The 19,140-nt window shown below is 38.0% G+C and overlaps 5 long non-coding RNA genes across 5 annotated transcripts; 2 read left to right on the top strand and 3 right to left on the bottom strand.

Moving 5' to 3' along the window:
• Nucleotides 1-1,586: 1,586 nt before the first annotated feature.
• LOC116181032 lies at nucleotides 1,587-2,045 on the bottom strand. Its single transcript, XR_004147198.1, has 2 exons — nucleotides 1,907-2,045; nucleotides 1,587-1,857 (listed from the first exon to the last, which is right to left on the bottom strand). It is a non-coding gene; the product is annotated as an uncharacterized LOC116181032 (long non-coding RNA).
• A 2,991-nt stretch (nucleotides 2,046-5,036) lies between these two features.
• On the top strand, nucleotides 5,037-5,496 carry LOC116181210. The gene is made up of 2 exons (XR_004147214.1): nucleotides 5,037-5,134; nucleotides 5,205-5,496. It is a non-coding gene; the product is annotated as an uncharacterized LOC116181210 (long non-coding RNA).
• Nucleotides 5,497-7,571: 2,075 nt separating this feature from the next.
• LOC116180981 lies at nucleotides 7,572-8,031 on the bottom strand. Its single transcript, XR_004147184.1, has 2 exons — nucleotides 7,923-8,031; nucleotides 7,572-7,868 (listed from the first exon to the last, which is right to left on the bottom strand). It is a non-coding gene; the product is annotated as an uncharacterized LOC116180981 (long non-coding RNA).
• Nucleotides 8,032-10,635: 2,604 nt separating this feature from the next.
• Nucleotides 10,636-11,095, top strand: LOC116180980. Its single transcript, XR_004147183.1, has 2 exons — nucleotides 10,636-10,744; nucleotides 10,799-11,095. It is a non-coding gene; the product is annotated as an uncharacterized LOC116180980 (long non-coding RNA).
• Nucleotides 11,096-15,251: 4,156 nt separating this feature from the next.
• Nucleotides 15,252-15,726, bottom strand: LOC116180979. Its single transcript, XR_004147182.1, has 2 exons — nucleotides 15,601-15,726; nucleotides 15,252-15,544 (listed from the first exon to the last, which is right to left on the bottom strand). It is a non-coding gene; the product is annotated as an uncharacterized LOC116180979 (long non-coding RNA).
• Between the last annotated feature and the right edge of the window lie 3,414 nt (nucleotides 15,727-19,140).

Here is a 19,140-nt window from a genome sequence, read left to right as displayed (position 1 = left end):
CATTCCACTTGACTCTGTGAAGGAGAAAGCCACCGCCCACTACAGTGTAAATCGTTTTGAGGTGCACCTGCATCCATGCACACAGGGAGAGCGGCATAGAGAGCAGATTTCCTGAAGCATCCTTCGTGGAATAGTCATGGGGTATGGAGATAATTCGTACTTCAGCAGGTTCGGACTAGAGGGATGTTAATGCTGTACAGGTTTTATTGTGACGATTTTCCCTTAAAATGACCGGGGGAAGATTTAGAAGCCAAAAAAATACGAAAAACGTGAGTGAAAAACAATTTTGTTTAGAAATTACCACCTTTCCGGAGCCGGTAGCACGAAAACGGTTCAGTTTTTCGTAAAGATGTATATAACCAAAGCAATTTTAATAAGCTTTCATTTTGTACTGAAGAACTTTTTCACTGTAACGCACCATTTTCGAGTTAAAAGTGAAAAACTGAAAAATGGGTCGTTTAAAGCCCCCTCCTTCCCCTAGCGGCACCGGAATTTGGAGGGACTTTATTTTTTCTTGTTCAGGGAACCTCTCCCTACACATTTCTGAAAAAATTGGAACTAGTATTTTTAGTTCCTCTGATTTTCCTATTTTGACTGGACTAATAGCCCAATCTTGGAACTGTTTGAAATTATGGATTCTACAGGCCACATTCTATAAGAACATTTTTTTTCCGGGTCGATCTGAGACAATTTTTTTTTCGGGTCTCAAAAAAAGGCAGTGTATAACCTTCCTTTTTTACCAAAAATCGACTGCACCAAAATTTCTCGGGAAAACACTTTTTCTTAATAATTTTGGTGCGTAGAATCCAAAACAATTCGTACTTTTTCGATCAGACTTCTCAATCAAAAGTTATAGACTAGAAACCAATTTCGAAAGAAAATTCAAAGGGCTGTAACTTCACCAGACACATACACAGACACTAATCGTTAATCCCTGCGATTAGTTATCCAGGCTAGACCTGAGTTCTCGCAAGAAACACCGACCATAATAATATTAATATATTCATTGTGCTAGTACATTAAAAGTAATGTTTACACGCGTCATATAAAGAATATGAAAAGTTGTTTCCATGGATGAATAGGAAGTTACTTACGAATAAAGTCTTAAATGCATCGATAATGCTGGCATATATGAAGGAAATGTCAAAGGTTTTTTTTGGTGCATTCATTCAAAACTTCAAACAATCCTGCGATTAAAAAGTGAAACAGATTTGGAAGCATACCTTAAATTACGCGCGTTTGTGAAAGCTTCAACCAAAGGATAGGTACAAGCCAAAGAACCTTAAAGCACGTGTGTTTTAAGGGCCTTTTTTCACACGCATTTGAGTGTTTTAAACGGAGATTGTGATTCAGGTATGATAAAAAATTAAGAGTAATCTTGTTAAAAAAACTACGCATCATTGCTTTCAACGAATTATACAAAGAGCTTTTGAAATTGTTGAAAGGCGTGGAACTTTTTTTCAACTCGAATGTGTTAAAAGACAAGGAACTTTTCTGTTCGCAGCTGTAAAGTTCCCTAAGTACTTACATATTTCACCTTTAAACTTTCCCTGTCCCACACGTCAGAAGCTTTTTCAGCGCACAGCCAATTTATATTTCGATCTTTATTTTATAAACTTAGAAAAAGTAGTGTAATTATACTTAATAATACGAGTACAACTGCGCAATTTGACGGCAGGTGAAAAGTATGTCTCCCTGTCGACAGGAGAATCTACAGGATTCCGCCGTTCCAGTCCAGAAGGGTCTTCCTTTTCCCCTACAGTCGCATTCGTGCGGCCTAGAGTCGCACACATGACGTGCACTCACTACGTGACAGAAAGTCACTATCGCCAAAAGTAGGATGAGGTACTTCATTATCTGCAAATCAGAGTATGAGATAAGTCAAAATTTGGCATCGGTTGCTCACTGATTCACTGTATACACTGAACTATGAATCGGTTTGGTAATCACAGTGTTTTGATACAAATCTTACGTAAGCGACCTTCGGCTCATGATATTCTAAAACAAATAGTTTAGATCATAGCCGATGGCGATCGGATTTTTAACGATCCTAATGCGGAAGGTCGACTAAAGTTAGTAAACAACATCAAAATATTAGAAGTTTGGTCCAATTAAGTACTCCGACGTGTGTCTTTAAGTGGAATGTAGGGAGCATGGAGATCGGAAAACAACCGAAAGTGAATCTTTATCAGCTATTACACTTCATTTGGTACGTAGATAATACCGGGTGTTCCCAAAGTAGATACCCCCGAAACGGAGCGCAACCGCTCTCTCTTCGAGTTCGATTGTGAATCCAGGTCTTGATTCCCCTCACTCTTCTTCGTTAAAACTTAGTTCTCAAAGATCTGTGAAGATTTTAAAGGCTTTAAAATCTATAACTCAAAGACTCTTGCAGTCTCTAAAAAATCCCAGGGTGCGTTAAGAACTTCTAAGAGCTTTTGAAAAAGAAAAAATCACAAGATAAGGACTATTAAAAGTGTTCAACAACTCTAAAAGTTTTCAGAAGACCTGTATAGAATCTGGGAGGATTTTGGAAATTGTTTGGGACATTTCAAGCTTCTTAATGCTTTTCAAAGATGGCTCAGTGTCTTAAAGGCTCTACAAAATTCGAATATTAATTGCAGAAAGCTAACCTCTAAAAGGTCTCTTAAAATCTTAAAAGCTTTTTACGGAGTCTAAGGCTCTTGGTGACTGTTTGCGATCCATAAACACACAAATATTCAAAATTATGTTATGTTACTCACAACTCCTAGTAACCTCAATGTGCAATTGAAATTCCACAATTTAACAAACCCCCAATCAAGAATGATCGATGAATCCACAAATAAATTGATATTTCCGGCCAAAATCCGCATATAGTTGCATAAAGTTCTCTCATTCTAAACCTAAAATCAACAAAAAAAAAAAAACCTTAGTTGAATAATGCCAGAAGGGCCTCGCTCTACTCGTAATCGCTCATATTTCAGGTACGGTACTTAAATGGTTAACCTCTTCATAAGGGATACAACATACGCGTTTCAAACTCGATCATAACAAACGAGATGACAAATATACTGAGTAGGTACTGATGTTTACTAATTTTAATAATTTCACTAATTTGCATGTAATAAATATAATGGCAGTAGGAAGAAAAAAATACAACTGCACCCAATACCGAATTAAACACGGGATAGCAACGACCTCTAGTGGCAAAGCAAACAACTATTGTAATAAGAAAGCTATACTAGTCGGATGGCCTCTAGTGGCAAAAACAAAGAACTAAGGTAATTAGCAAATCTACTACAATACTAACTTACATCTTATTAAACAGGTTAAAAAGGAAATACTTACATGGCTCAAGAATTTAAATAAGAGCACAAATCGAAAAATCGGCAAGGGAAAAAAAGTACACTGCCTTTTTTTGAAGCACGCAAATTTTGATTCTACGCACCAAAATTAATAAGAAAAAGTGTTTTCCCGGGAAATTTTGGTGTAGTCGATTTTTGGTAAAAAAGGAAGGTTATACACTGCCTTTTTTTGAGGCCCGCAAAAAAAATTGTCTCAGATCGACCCGGAAAAAATTTTTTCTTATAGAATGTGGCCGGTAGAATCCATAATTTCAAACAGTTCCAAGATTGGGCTACTAGTTCAAAAGTTACAGCCCTTTGAATTTTCTTTCGAAATTGTTTTCTAGTCTATAACTTTTGATTGAGAAGTCTGATCGAAAAAGTACGAATTGTTTTGGATTCTACGCACCAAAATTAATAAGAAAAAGTGTGTTCCCGAGAAATTTTGGTGTAGTCGATTTTTGGTAAAAAAGGAAGGTTATACACTGCCATTTTTTGAGGCCCGCAAAAAAAATTGTCTCAGATCGACCCGGAAAAAAAATTTTCTTATAGAATGTGGCCTGTAGAATCCATAATTTCAAACAGTTCCAAGATTGGGCTACTATTTCAAAAGTTACAGGCCTTTGAATTTTCTTTCGAAATTGGTTTCTAGTCTATAACTTTTGATTGAGAAGTCTGATCGAAAAAGTACGAATTGTTTTTGATTCTACGCACCAAAATTAATAAGAAAAAGTGTTTTCCCGGGAAACTATGCGAAGTATTCGAATACATCTCAAAGTATTCAAATACCTTGCGAAGTATTCGAATACTAAATATTTGTGAAAGTATTTGAGTTACAAATACAAATACTGCTTACATAAAAGTATTTAATTACAAAGTATTTTAATACTTTAAAGGATTTGAATACTAAAAAGTATTTACAAAATCGAATTCTGTTCGCATAAATTCTCAATAATAATCATAATAATAAAATAAAACGTAACTATATTTTTTAAGACCATTAAGCACTATACAATATTTTTAATCCTAGGCAGAGTAAGGGTCTGATAGGGTAAGTCAACCCACTACTCGGCATTCGGCTTCCTTGGCATTAAAATAGGCATGTTATTAAGTTTCCTCGAAAAAGTAAACTATTACTTTTGCGTGCTCTATGGTTTCATTAATCTAAAAGATTATTAAAGACTTTTAAGCAACTCCAAACGCTTTTGAACGTCCTTGAGGTTTGTTAAAGACTTTTTGAAGGCTTTTAAAGTGATAAAAATATGCAAAAATATTTGTACATACTATGACCATTTGTTTTAAATATACATGACGTGTCAACCCTTAAATAATCACAATCCAAATATAAGCCCTATTGGCGCTAGTCGTTACGATGCTTCACAGATTAACATAAACCATTCTTTAGCTTAGGGCGTCATTATTTAATAGTTTAATTAACATTTATTGCAGTTTTATTCATGACTGGCGTATTTTGCAAAAATTAAAATTGCTAATTAATAAAAAATTGGTGCCCATGCTTCTAAAGTGGTTTTTTAACAAGTGCAAAGGGCATCTAATCTTTTTGGATTATAACTTAATGGGGAAGGAAAAAAATCGTAATTGCCAAATTTGCTATGAGTCAAAGGCAAAGCATAAATATGTATCTTATTTTTCGATAATTAAGCAGTAATTGCAATTATAATGAATCGCAGGTTTTGCAAAATAGGGAAAGTTTTTAAAATGAATCAGAGTTTTTTTGACTTTGCAAGCTGTGTATATAAGCTTAGAATTTGAATGCATCGTGTAGTTCATCCAACACCAAACAGCAAGTAAGTATCTTTACACTATTAGAATGTGCATTAAAAAAGGTCCATTGAAATCAATTACAATCTATTTCAGAAATGAAATACATCTTCGTTGTCCTCATCGCCTTTGCACTCTACCACTTTGCGATTACGCAAGATCCTTGCGATCCCGGTGACCAAGAGCCTGGATGCGATTGCACTGGAGTAGGTGAGGCTTTTTGGAGTGGAACGCCCGAATCCTGCCAGTTCATGTGCATGAGTGAGGAGACCCTCTTTACTTGCGCAGAAATAGCAGCAGCACCAGCAGCAGCGCCAGTTTAAATACAAAAACAAACGCACTTGTTTTGTTTACTAACAATTATGTCTAGAATAGAAGGTAACCTGAATTATTTCGTTTTTTTGGCCCTTCCTTTATTTCCGAAATTACGGAAATAGTTGACTTGTTTGAAAAATCGCCCAGTCCTAGTTTACTGGACGTCACGTGCCTTTTTGTGTTTTGTCTTCGGATACATCAACTTTTTTTAATATTCACCTTCAGCTCCGTTGGTCGGTTCTCAGGTAGACAATTGACGACCGAAATACTTATGAATGCCTTGTGCCAGAACTTTTTCGGAGACCCTTTTTTACTAATTAAAAGTTAAATCTAACGTAATTGATATTTATGAGGCGTCTCAAAAGGATACAGATACTACTAATAGCATTTCGAAAAACGTTTTCGGAAAGATGTCCTCGGCTGCTACGAAGATCCCTGTAATTTATGATGAAGAATATTCCGAGAAGAGAAGGATGAGGAGGTGCTTATAAATACTTCTAGTTGAACGATTAGGTTTTCAAGCAGCAAAGGAGAAGAAGAAGCATGTGTCTGATAAAGGGACTGTAGAGAAAATCCCAACTGCGGTGGGGTTAGTGAATTGTGATGTGAGCAATTGCATTTTCTGTGAGAAATCGCTCGAAGGCTCAAATTGTTTAAAAGCTCGCTGGAGAAAAAGAACAAGATCGTGATCAGCAAAAAAGGTTGCTTCAAGTGCCTGACAGTAGGACATGCAGCAAGAAATTGTAAGAATTCTGTTAAGTGAGTGAGTCTGTGGTAAGCCACATGTCGTTCTCATGTGTTTGACGTTGCCAATTCATCAAAATAAGATTGAGGAAACTCTGACGGAAACCCATACCCACATCAACAGTACCAAGGCTCATGTATTTGTCCAGACCCTAAAAGTTTGTTTGAACGGACCAGCGGACAGCTACACATAGGTACATTTTTCATGCCCAAGTTACTGCTGAGGAAGAAGTGAGAACAAAAAGTAGTGAATGAGCAAGTAATATAAGAGATATTTTCGAATTTTCAACGGTGGTTGGAAGAAGTTCTTCTGGCGCAAATTAAGGTTCCTTGTTGGATACATTTTTCTCTCCGTGATTCCAACGAGTTGAGTCTGCATGTCTTCAGTGATGGAAGCCAGAACGCATACGCAGCTGTGGTGTTTTTAAGAGGAGAAGATTTCGTTCGATTATTAGCTGCAAAAAGTCGAAATGCTCTTTTGAAGAAAGCAACGATACCCAGACTAGAACTCCTGGCACCTACGATCTCGGTTGTCCAAATCATTTTTGGAATGACTCCACTATGGTTCTGCCGTGGATCAAACGACGAGAGATTTGTTCTCTATCATCGCCTACGGAATGCAATCATGTGACAGGTTCGGAAAAGCCAGCTGATTTACCATTTCTAGGTGTGCTACCCTCCAATTTAATTGAATCTCGCTGGTGGGAGGGACCGAATTGGTTGTACGAGTCTCCAGAAAAATGGCAAATTTCTTCGGAGCAGTGTGATGAGAATGAGGTTAACCGAGGACGGATCGCGAGATGTGCAACTTGCCAAATTGCTCTTTCGATACGTCCTCTATTATCTTCCGATCTAGCCATTGTCTAAATACCGTGTCTCAACGAGTTTTTCATTAGTCAGTTTCTTCATTGTCGTTTCTTTTTACCACGTTGTAATTGCTACATAGCTCTGAAAGATCAGCTAACCACGGTAACTTCGAGGGCACAGGTTCCTCGAAGAATTCTTCTGCAGCTAAAATGTATTCTTCTTGGGTCTGTTATGCCAAGAACATCTAATTCCCATAACTTTTTGATGTCACCATCATCGTAGTGTTGCGAGTCGATGTTGGTTACACAGAATCCATCCTAATTGCAGTTGCAACCAATCAAGAGTTCTATTGGACCACATCCTTTGGTTTCAGTCATTTCAATATTGACTTAAATCCATGTTCTATGTTCAGACGACGAAGATGATCTTGTTTGTCTTGTAGTAATGCCCATGTAACTTTAATCTCGGCATCAGCAGGTTGAGGAACAGTTAGATAGCTTAGCGATTTTCGTACCACAGTCCGGCACAATTTAAACCCAAGACGCTATGTTGTAAAAATTGTAAAGGATAATCGGGCATTAGTCCAAAAACAAGAAATTAATGCAAGGTAACCTTTATTCTAAACAGACTTCACACCAAATCACTAAAATACAGTGTGTACCAGTGGCACACCTCGAAAAACTTGTCTTTGTACCTACTCCGTGGCCTCACATTCGTTGAGATTATCCCCATCCTTGCACCTAAACACACAACCCTCGTCGGTTTGGGTCCAGAATGCTTCACCTTGAGTGCACTCGCATCCGGGCTCTTGACCCGCGGGATCGCAGGCTTCTTGAGCTATCGCATTGTAGAAGAGCGCGAAGGCGATCAAGACAACGAAGATGTATTTCATGTCTGGAGCAGTTGCAAGATCAGAAATGGTTAGATTACGAAAGAAAAAGTACTTACTTGCTTAGTATTGGAAAAGCTTCACAATGCTCACTCTATTCCAATCCTTTGCTTATATACAGACGACGGAATCATTGACTTGCATATAAGCTCATTTAAAAACTTACCTTTTGCACTTTGATTATGTTTAATTAATAAAAACGATGAAAAAGTGCAATTTAGCTTTCATAGAGTGAGCAATTAAGGTATTTTCCTCCATCATCGTTGTCCGTAAATCAAGAAGTATATGTATACTGGAGGTATTTCCATAAAACAAAAACAGAATGAGTTAATTAACGGCAATCATTAGCAATTTTAGTGTTATTTCGGTACAAATCGTAATTAATTATTCACTGTAATGTGCCTTTCAAAAATACAGTTCGCGTAAAATGTCCGGAACCATGACCCATTTTCCTTGAAGATCTGTCAACGAATTTGAATAAGAGAGACCTGGGAATCCGAAACAGCAGAAGAAACAAAAGGGGCAAGGAAAAACGAGATAATCGAGGAAGTCTTGGAATCCAAAGGTCTGAGCCTAGTAAACGAGGAAGGCAATGAGGCGATTCAAAACAAAAAAAAAAGTCGAGGAAACTGTCGGATCCCTGCAGAATATTTTGGTTCTTTTGGCTCCATCATCTTTCTTTACTTAATTGGCATCGTCGAGTTCCTCGGCTTTTAGGATCTCCCTGACCTTAAACTACGGGGCTCCCTTGATATTTTCGGTTACTTTGGGATTCCAAAGGACCTGTTCTGGACTCCTGCTATTATTATTATTATTATTATTGAGAATTTATGCGAACAGACACCCTTCTTTCCTGACAGAGCTGGGCAGTATTCGATTTTGTAAATACTTTTTAGTATTCAAATCCTTTAAAGTATTGAAATACTTTGTAATTAAATACTTTTATGGAAGCAGTATTTGTATTTGTAACTCAAATACTTTCACAAATATTTAGTATTCGAATACTTCGCAAGGTATTTGAATACTTTGAGAAGTATTCGAATACTTCGCATAGTATTTGAATACTTAACCTTCCTTCTTTTACCAAAAATCGACTACTCCAAAATTTCTCGGGAAAACACTTTTTCTTATTAATTTTGGTGCGTAGAATCCAAAACAATTCGTACTTTTTCGATCGGACTTCTCAATCAAAGGTTATAGACTAGAAACCAATTTCGAAAGAAAATTCAAAGGGCTGTAACTTTTGAACCAGTAGCCCAATCTTGGAACTGTTTGAAGTTATGGATTCTGCAGGCCACTTTCTATAAGAAACTTTTTTCCGGTTCGATCTGAGACAATTTTTTTTGCGGGCCTCAAAAAAAGGCAGTGTACAACCTTCCTTTTTTACCAAAGATCGACTGCACCAAAATTTCCCGGGAAAACACTTTTTCTTATTAATTTTTTTGCGTAGAATCAAAAACAATTCGTACTTTTTCGATCACACTTCTCAATCAGAAGTTATAGACTAGAAACCAATTTCGAAAGAAAATTCAAAGTGCTGTAACTTTTGATCTAGTAGCCCAATCTTCAAACTGTTTGAAATTATGGATTTTACGGGCCAAATTGCCAGTATACGCAGATTCGATTACCCAGTAAAGGGTGTTTTTTTAATTCCCTTACCTCTAACACTGATGGTAAAGAATAATTATTGCTCTACTACCCCTAGCACCTCCATGGTAACCTAAAAGAGAAGGTAACCGAATCTTCGATTTACTGAGAGGTATTCCATACACTTCACCTTGTTGCGGAATAACGTAGTATCGTGAGGGGGAAGGGGGGTTTATGAAGTATACGAAGATTCGATTACCCAGTAGAGGACTGTTCTATAAGTAATATAAAATAAAAAGGTATGGAATCCCCCCCCCCCCCCCCAGTGAATCAAAATTCAGTTACCTTTTCGCAAAGGTTACTATGAATGTTCTAGGGGTAGTAGTCATCCTTTACTGGGTAATCGAATTTTCGTATACTGGGGGGTTATTCCATAGGGTTGATTAAAAAGTAACCGAGAAATCTAAACAAGTCCATCACCACCAAGTCAAAAGTGAGAATTTTGAGGAAAGATGAATTGCGGAAGATGAATAGTTAAGGATGGAAAGGGAGGGATCCGACAGTTTCCTCGACTTTTTTTTGTTTTGAATCGCTTCATTGCCTTCCTCGTTTACTAGGCTCAGACCTTTTGATTCTCAGACTTCCTCGATTACCTCGTTTTTCCATGCCCCTTCGGTTTCTTCTGCTTTTTCAGATTCCCAGGTCTCTCTTATTCAAATTCGTTAACGTTCTCTGCTTTAACCAGTTCTTCGACTTGTTTGGATTCTTCAATTTCTTCGATATCATCTTTAGGCGTCTACCTGTATTCTCTCGTTTTTCCGTTGTTTAAGTTTCTACATCGCCTTCGTCTCCAGTGATTCCTTGACTTCGTCCGCTTAGACATTGAAAGATCTTCAAGTAAATGGGCCATGGTTCCGGACATTTTACGCGAACTGTATTTTTAAAAGGCACATTACAGTGAATAATTAATTACGATTTGTACCGAAATAACACTAAAATTGCTAATGATTGCCGTTAATTAACTCATTCTGTTTTTGTTTATGGAAATATCTCCCGTAAGTATACATTATACTTCTTGATTTACGGGCAACGATGATGGAGGAAAATACCTTAATTGCTCACTCTATGAAAGCTAAATTGCACTTTTTCATCGTTTTTATTAATTAAACATAATCAAAGTGCAAAAGGTAAGTTTTTAAATGAGCTTATATGCAAGTCAATGATTCCGTCGTCTGTATATAAGCAAAGGATTGGAATAGAGTGAGCATTGTGAAGCTTTTCCAATACTAAGCAAGTAAGTACTTTTTCTTTCGTAATCTAACCATTTCTGATCTTGCAACTGCTCCAGACATGAAATACATCTTCGTTGTCTTGATCGCCTTCGCGCTCTTCTACAATGCGATAGCTCAAGAAGCCTGCGATCCCGCGGGTCAAGAGCCCGGATGCGAGTGCACTCAAGGTGAACCATTCTGGACCCAAACCGATGAGGGTTGTGTGTTTAGGTGCAAGGATGGGGATAATCTCAACGAATGTGAGGCCACGGAGTAGGTACCAAGACAAGTTTTTCGAGGTGTGCCACTGGTACACACTGTATTTTAGTGATTTTATGTGAAATCTGTTTAGAATAAAGGTTACCTTGCGTTGATCTCTTGTTTTTAGACTAATGCTCGATTTTCCTTTCAACATTTTTACATGCTTCTTGGGTTTAAAGCTCCCAACGGGTCGGGGAAAACAATTGTTTGAACTCTGACTCTGACTCAGTCTGTTCCTTTTGAATCAACCATGGTTTAAGAGGCCTTTACTATTTTAAAGAAAAATAAGTTTCCAAGAAGACCACAACCTAGGGATCCTAAAAAAACCGGAAATCATGAAGCCAAGGAAACCATTGATGCCCAGGGAGCAATTAAGGATGATGAAGTCAAAGAAACCAACAAGCCAAGAGAGCTGAAGGAAACGGACAAGCAAATGAATACGAGGGAGTTGGGAAAAGTCAAAGAGGCCGAGTGGTCTGAAGAAGCCAAACACGCGAAGTGAAAATCGGGCACGTATATGAAGCTTAGGAAACAAAAAAGATTGTCGACATGGACAAAGCTGATGTATCCAAAGAAGCCGGAATCGAGAAAGCTCATGAAACTGATTAATCTTGAGGAATCAAGTAAGCCTAAGGAATTTGAAAAAGATTGAGTATATGAGGAAATGGGGAGGGTGAAGAAGCACAGGAAAATTAAGTACCTAATCGAGAAATTCTGAAAATCAAAGGATTTTAGCATAGCAAAGCGTGGAAGGCAAAGCAGATTAAACAATAGAGGGAGCCAAAGCGGACAAAGAATCTGGGCGTCGATTCCCGAAGATGTGCTTTGTTCACATCGACTGACCTTGATGTGAACGTGAATGTCACTGCATTCTCGAACCTACCACATCGAGCGAAAAGTTGATCGAACGCAACGACTGGTCTAGACTACTCGTTGCGTGAAAGTCATGCGCAGTTCCAGCTACAGGACGGATCTTGCAGCTGTTTTGCTAAAGAGGTTATTCAGTGCCCTAACCTATAAATTCACATATTTTCTGTGAAATAAAACATGGAATTGTTCGAGGATTTTCTGGTTATTAATAACAGTATCCTTAATGCAAAAACGAAACAAAATACAAAACTGACAAATGACAGTTCAATTCTTGTCTGTGATTGGTTAGCGCATACAGTTTGTTCGCGATTCGGGAATGCAGCTAAACTTGAACTTATCCCTATCGTATACGATCATGACGTCATGGCAGCCGGTCACATCACATGCACATCACGGAGCATAGCGACTAACTTCGGGAATCGATACCCTGGTCAAGACGTCAAAGAGATCGAAGACGTCGAATGCCCTAGAAAGGCGAGGAAGTTCACATGACCGAAACAGCATAAGAGAGATGCGAAGGGATCCGAAGATGTCAAGGAAGACGAGAGAGCTGATGAAACGCGTAAAGTAGAATAATCCGAAAAGACCAAAGACATACAAAAATACAAAAAACCAAAACGAACATTCGATTACCTTTACGTAAAGGTTACCGTGGAGGTGCTAGTATAGCAATAATTATTATGTTAAAGAATATTATAGATATAACTTTTGATTGAGAAGTCTGATCGAAAAAGTACGAATTGTTTTGGATTCTACGCACCAAAATTAATAAGAAAAAGTGTTTTCCCGAGAAATTTTGGCGCAGTCGAATTTTGGTGAAAAGGGAAGGTTATACACTGCCTTTTTTTGAGGCCCGCAAAAAAAATTGTCTCAGATCGACCCGGAAAAAAAATTTTCTTATAGAATGTGGCCTGTAGAATCCATAATTTCAAACAGTTCCCAGATTGGGCTACTAGTTCAAAAGTTACAGCCCTTTGAATTTTCTTTCGAAATTGGTTTCTAGTCTATAACTTTTGATTGAGAAGTCTGATCGAAAAAGTACGAAATGTTTTGGATTCTACGCACCAAAATTAATAAGAAAAAGTGTTTTCCCGAGAAATTTTGGTGTAGTCGATTTTTGGTAAAAAAGGAAGGTTATACACTGCATTTGTTTGAGGCCCGCAAAAAAAAATTGTCTCAGATCGACCCGGAAAAAGATTTTTCTTATAGAATGTGGCCTGTAGAATCCATAATTTCAAACAGTTCCAAGATTGGGCTACTAGTTCAAAAGTTACAGCCTTTTGAATTTTCTTTCGAAATTGGTTTCTAGTCTATAACTTTTGATTGAGAAGTCTGATCGAAAAAGTACGAATTGTTTTGGATTCTACGCACCAAAAATAATAAGAAAAAGTGTTTTCCCGAGAAATTTTGGTGTAGTCGATTTTTGGTAAAAAAGGAAGGTTATACACTGCCTTTTTTGGGCCCCGAAAAAAAAATTGTCTCAGATCGACCCGGAAAAAAATTTTTCTTATAGAATGTGGCCTGTAGAATCCATAATTTCAAACAGTTCCAAGATTGGGGCTACTAGTTCAAAAGTTACAGCCCTTTGAATTTTCTTTCGAAATTGGTTTCTAGTCTATAACTTTTGATTGAGAAGTCTGATCGAAAAATTACGAATTGTTTTGGATTCTACGCACCAAAATTAATAAGAAAAAGTGTTTTCCCGAGAAATTTTGGTGTAGTCGATTTTTGGTAAAAAAGGAAGGTTATACACTGCATTTTTTTGAGGCCCGCAAAAAAATTGTCTCAGATCGACCCGGAAAAAAATTGTCTTATAGAATGTGGGCCTGTAGAATCCATAATTTCAAACAGTTCCAAGATTGGGCTACTAGTTCAAAAGTTACAGCCCTTTGAATTTTCTTTCGAAATTGGTTTCTAGTCTATAACTTTTGATTGAAAAGTCTGATCGAAAAAGTACGAATTGTTTTGGATTCTACGCACCAAAATTAATAAGAAAAAGTGTTTTCCCGAGAAATTTTGGTGCAGTCGATTTTTGGTAAAAAAGGGATGTAATAACTGCCTTTTTTTGGGGCCCGCAAAGAAAATTGTCTCAGATCGGCCCGGAAAAAGATTTTTCTTATAGAATGTGGCCTGTAGAATCCATAATTTCAAACAGTTCCAAGATTGGGCTACTAGTTCAAAAGTTACAGGCCTTTGAATTTTTTTTCGAAATTGGTTTCTAGTCTATAACTTTTGATTGAGAAGTCTGATCGAAAAAGTACGAATTGTTTTGGATTCTACGCACCAAAATTAATAAGAAAAAGTGTTTTCCCGAGAAATTTTGGTGCAGTCGATTTTTGGTAAAAAAGGAAGGTTATAACTGCCTTTTTTTGGGGCCCGAAAAGAAAATTGTCTCAGATCGACCCGGAAAAAAATTTTCTTATAGAATGTGGCCTGTAGAATCCATAATTTCAAACAGTTCCAAGATTGGGCTACTAGTTCAAAAGTTACAGCCCTTTGAATTTTTTTCGAAATTGGTTTCTAGTCTATAACTTTTGATTGAGAAGTCTGATCGAAAAATACGAATTGTTTTGGATTCTACGCACCCAAAATTAATAAGAAAAAGTGTTTTCCCGAGAAATTTGGTGTAGTCGATTTTTGGTAAAAAAGGAAGGTTATACACTGCCTTTTTTTGAGGCCCGCAAAAAAAATTGTCTCAGATCGACCCGGAAAAAAATTTTCTTATAGAATGGGGCCTGTAGAATCCATAATTTCAAACAGTTCCAAGATTGAGCTACTAGTTCAAAAAACACTCCTCAGGAAAGAAAGATTCCATCCACTCTCTGTTCCTTTAAAGTATCGTGAGAGCCTTAAACACTCATTGTTATTGCAGAAGAACGTAGTACCGGGGGGTCTGGAGGGTATGTCTTAGAAGTTTAGAATTATAGACTTGACTACTACCCCTTGAACATCCATAGTAACCTTTGCAAGAGAGCAGGAAATCTTCAGATTCCCCCCCTTTCCAGCACGCTTTATTCATCTTCAGTGCGACTTTCCCTGATGGCCTTATATGACACCTTTGACTTTGAGGTGTTTATATTTCTCGGTTACTTTTTAATCAACTCTCTCGAATCTCTGAATTCTGCAGAATATTTTCGTGCTGCGGCTCCATCATCTGTCTTTACAGGTTTCTTTACTAAATTGGGACTGTCGGGTTCATCGGATCGGATCGGATACTTATTTTTCTTAAAAATAGGAAAGGCCTCAAAAACCATGGTTGTTTCAAAAGGAACAGACTCAGTCAAAGTCAGAGTTCAAGCAATTTTTTTCCACGACCCGTTGGGAGCTTTGAACACAAGAGCTTGGTTATTATGTAAGAATTTTGAAAGGATAAGCGGGCATTAGTCCAAAAATAAGAGATCAATGTAAGGTACCCTTTATTCTAAACAGACTTCACACCAAATCACTAAAATACACCAGCAGCACACCTTGAAAAACTTGTCTTAGCACCTACGCCGTGGTATCCCCACATTCGTGGAGATTATCTCCGTCCTTGCATCTAAACTCGCAACCAGCGTCGGTTTCGGTCCAGAAGGGTTCACCTCGACTGCACTCGCATCCGGGTCCTTGACTACCGGGATCACAAGATTCTTGAGCTATCGCATTGTGGAAGAGTGCGAAGGCGATCAAGATAACGATGATGTATTTCATGTCTGGAGCAATTGCAAGATCAGAAATGGTTTGATTACGAAATACAAAAAATACTTACTTGCTTAGTATTGGAGACACTTCACAGTGCTGACCCTATTCCAATCCCTTTTTTATATACAGACGGCGGAAACCTTGACTTGCATGTAAGCTCATTAAAAAACTTCACCTTTTTGTAAATTTTAATTATGCTTAATTAGTAAAAATGGTGAGCAAGTGCTACTTAGCCTTTATAGACTGAGCAATTAAGGTATTTTCCTACATCCTTTATTGTCCGTAAATCAACAACTACACTTACTGGAGAAATTTCCATAAAGCCTTAAAGACAGCAGTTAGTTACTCACTGTAATGCCGAGGAGGCATGGAAAAACAAGGTAATCTAGGATGGTCTGCGCCTCGAAAAACGAGGAAGGCAATGAAACGCCAAAGGCCTCAAAACAAAACAAAAAATTGAGGAAGTCAAAGGATGTGACGAAATCGAAAATACTGTAGTGATCAGAGTAGCCGAAGAAAGCAAAAAAGTCAAAAGGGTGAAGACGGCGAAAGAGAGAGCAAGAAACCTTCCCTTCCCACGCTTTACTATCCATCTTCCGTTTTTCATCTTTCCTCAAAATTCTTCAGTGTGTTTTTCCCTTGTCTGATCTGCAACTTTTAACTTTGAGGAGTTCAGATTTCTCGGTGTACGAAGATTCGATTACCCAGAATTACCTCAGGTCACTCTACATTACTGCTTTACTACCCCTAGCACCCCTGTGTCAACCTTTGCGAAAAGGAAATAAAAAATCTTCGTTTTACTGGGAGAAGGGGTACTAGGAATACCCCCAGGCCCCCTGGGGCTAGGTTCTTTCCCAATAACAATGAGCGATCAGGGCGCTCATGATAGTTTGTAGGAATGAACAGTGGAATCTTTCTTTCCCGAAGAGTATTCCATACTCTACACTCTACGGGACCGCTGTTTTAAGTGCGATGCTATTTCGGGAGCCCCCCCCCCGGTATACGAAGATTCCATTACCTAGTAAAGAATGACGATATTACTGCGCTACTGCCCCAAGACCCCCATGGTAACCTTTGCGGAAAGGTAACCAAACCGGTGCTAGGATGAGCCTTCAAGGCTCTCATGATAGTTTGTGAGAATTTTTTGTTTCTGAGGACCATTCCGCACCGTACGGGGCCTCTGTTATACGGCGATGCTCTTTTATTTACCAAGTAAAGGATGACTCGATATTATGGCTCTACTACCCCTAGCACCTCTATGGTAACTTTTGCGAAAAGGTAATTGCTGTTTTTTGACGTCTTTGGTTTCTTCGTCGTTTTCCCGCTTCTGCGTTTTCTTCGTTTGGCTATTGGACATTTTCGGGTTCTTCGCGTTTCATCAGCTTTCCGGTCTTCATCGACAACTTCGGATCTCTCGCTCCTCAAACTTCGCATCTCTCTTATGAAGCTTTGGTCATGTCGAGTTCTTCACTTTTCTAGGGCTTCCGACATCTTCCATTTCTTTGGCTCCATGTCAATCACCAGTGTCTTTGTCCGCTTTCGCTTCCTCCTCTTCTTAAGCTATTGTGGGTACCTTAATTTATTAAGCTTCTTTGCCTTCCATCCACGCTTTCCTATCTTCTTACACGTGCCCTATTTTCACTTCGGATGCTTTCTTGGCTTTTTGGTTTTTTTGGCTCCATCTTGGACTCTTGATTTGCGGTTCGAAGAACGCATTCGGTAAATTTAGGATCCTAAAAGTTATCAATTTCTTCGCTTACTCTGCGCTTCCTTTGCTTGTTTTCATTTCAGAGCGGTTTTCGTCTCATTGTCGCCTTCTTGCAGCTTTTTGAACACTTTCAGATTTTTTCATCTTCCTCGATTACCTTGTTTTTCTACGCCTTCTTCATTTTCTTTGGGTAGAACGTGAATTCCAAGGAACGGAGAACGGAGGTGGTGCTGAAAAACAGAGTTCCCGGAGAAGCCAACATATTCAATAGAAAACTGACGACGCCAATGACGCTGGAAATTCCAAAGAAAGCGAGGATCTCCCACGTAGATGGACGAGAAAAGCTTGGAGCAGAAGCAGACGGAGAAGCCGCAAAAGCGAAACCTACAAATCCGAAAAAAAACCATAAACGAAATAGGGTTAATATATTGACATATATACATAGTGAACAATTATTTCTGGTACACTGAATATATCTTCAAAACATGCTTTTAAGGAAACTTTTTATGGTACCCAAGTCTGCTACCAATTTACGTATTTTAAATTATATTCTCCTGGGGGTCAATTTTTGAGCGCTCGCAAATGGGAAACGTATACGGAACAATACGAATAGTAGTTTGTTTCAAATTTTGACAGCACGTTTCTTTGCGCTCTCTTAAAATATCCTTCGCTTTTTTGCGAGCGGTAGATAGCTGGCGTAATTTGATATTCGAATGCGTTTTGCTTTGAATATAAAGTATAGTGACCAGTTGATCGTCAATTTTAAAAATTTTATCGAAAATAGAAGAATTGATAAACGTTTTGGCCATATTCAAGATTTTAGATTTTTTACGTAATTTGGTTTTCCGGGAACTATAGGGTGCATAGACTGCACGCATGTGCCCATTTTTCCTCCGAAAATTGAGGATCCGGAGTATCCTGAATATTTATATATAAACCGAAATGGTTACCACTCTATTAATGTGCAGTCGGTAAGTTTAAAGAATGGAAGATGAGTGGATAACGTTACAAAAATGTTGTTAGATATGTGACAGCAGCCTCAACATTCTAAATGTGAAAGCAAGGTATCCGGGAAGTAGGTACTAACGATGCATATAGATATACCTATATCAGAAAAAACTCGTTGTTGTTCCATTCTCTAAATGGGGTGATGAACCATATAGGAAATAGACGACTCAATTCCTCAAAGGGGAAGGTTTTGAGGAATTGAGTTTTCCTATTTATGGAATCAATCAAATGTCCATGGTCTCATGCAGCAATTACATCGATTAGTATTGGGTGTGTGACACATTTATTAATAAATGTAGTTCCTTACACTAATACTTATTACTTTACAGGAGATTCGGGATATCCCCTTCGCTCTTGGTTGTTAACACATTTTAATAATGTGGAACCAAACACTCCAGAAAGCCGTTACAATAATCTCCACAAAACAACAAAGGCAACAATAGAGATGTAATGGTTTGTTAAAGAAGCAATTTCGTTTTTTATTAAAGCATCGATTTCTTCATTATACCTATACTCCAGTCGACGCGCCGCTTCGCTCTAGTGAGCGGTACCCTTTATTTTTCACATATTCCACCAGCATAGTTTTTTGCTTTTCAGACTCATTTGCACCTCTCTTTTTTAAACTGTCCATTATAATAACGAGGTACAATTATATACACCTCTTTAACCATAGAACAGATGGAATGAGAATAAATACGAAATTAGATTCAATTTTGCGAAATGTCAATTTTAATTCAGGTGTTGTCAAATCTATCAATCGCATCTTTACGATGATCGTAAGTAAAGTTGCGAATAATAGAAACTGTCACTCAAAAATTGATTGTTTTCTTGACATTCGTAACTACGTACACGTAACTTTGCGTATTCGCAAAAAAACGATCGCATCTCAAA

Source organism: Photinus pyralis, unplaced genomic scaffold, assembly GCF_008802855.1.
Source record: "Photinus pyralis isolate 1611_PpyrPB1 unplaced genomic scaffold, Ppyr1.3 Ppyr1.4_LG9, whole genome shotgun sequence".
Taxonomy (NCBI): domain Eukaryota; kingdom Metazoa; phylum Arthropoda; class Insecta; order Coleoptera; family Lampyridae; genus Photinus; species Photinus pyralis.
Note: the sequence above shows the minus strand (reverse complement) of the source record. Positions and strands in the feature narration are given on the sequence as shown.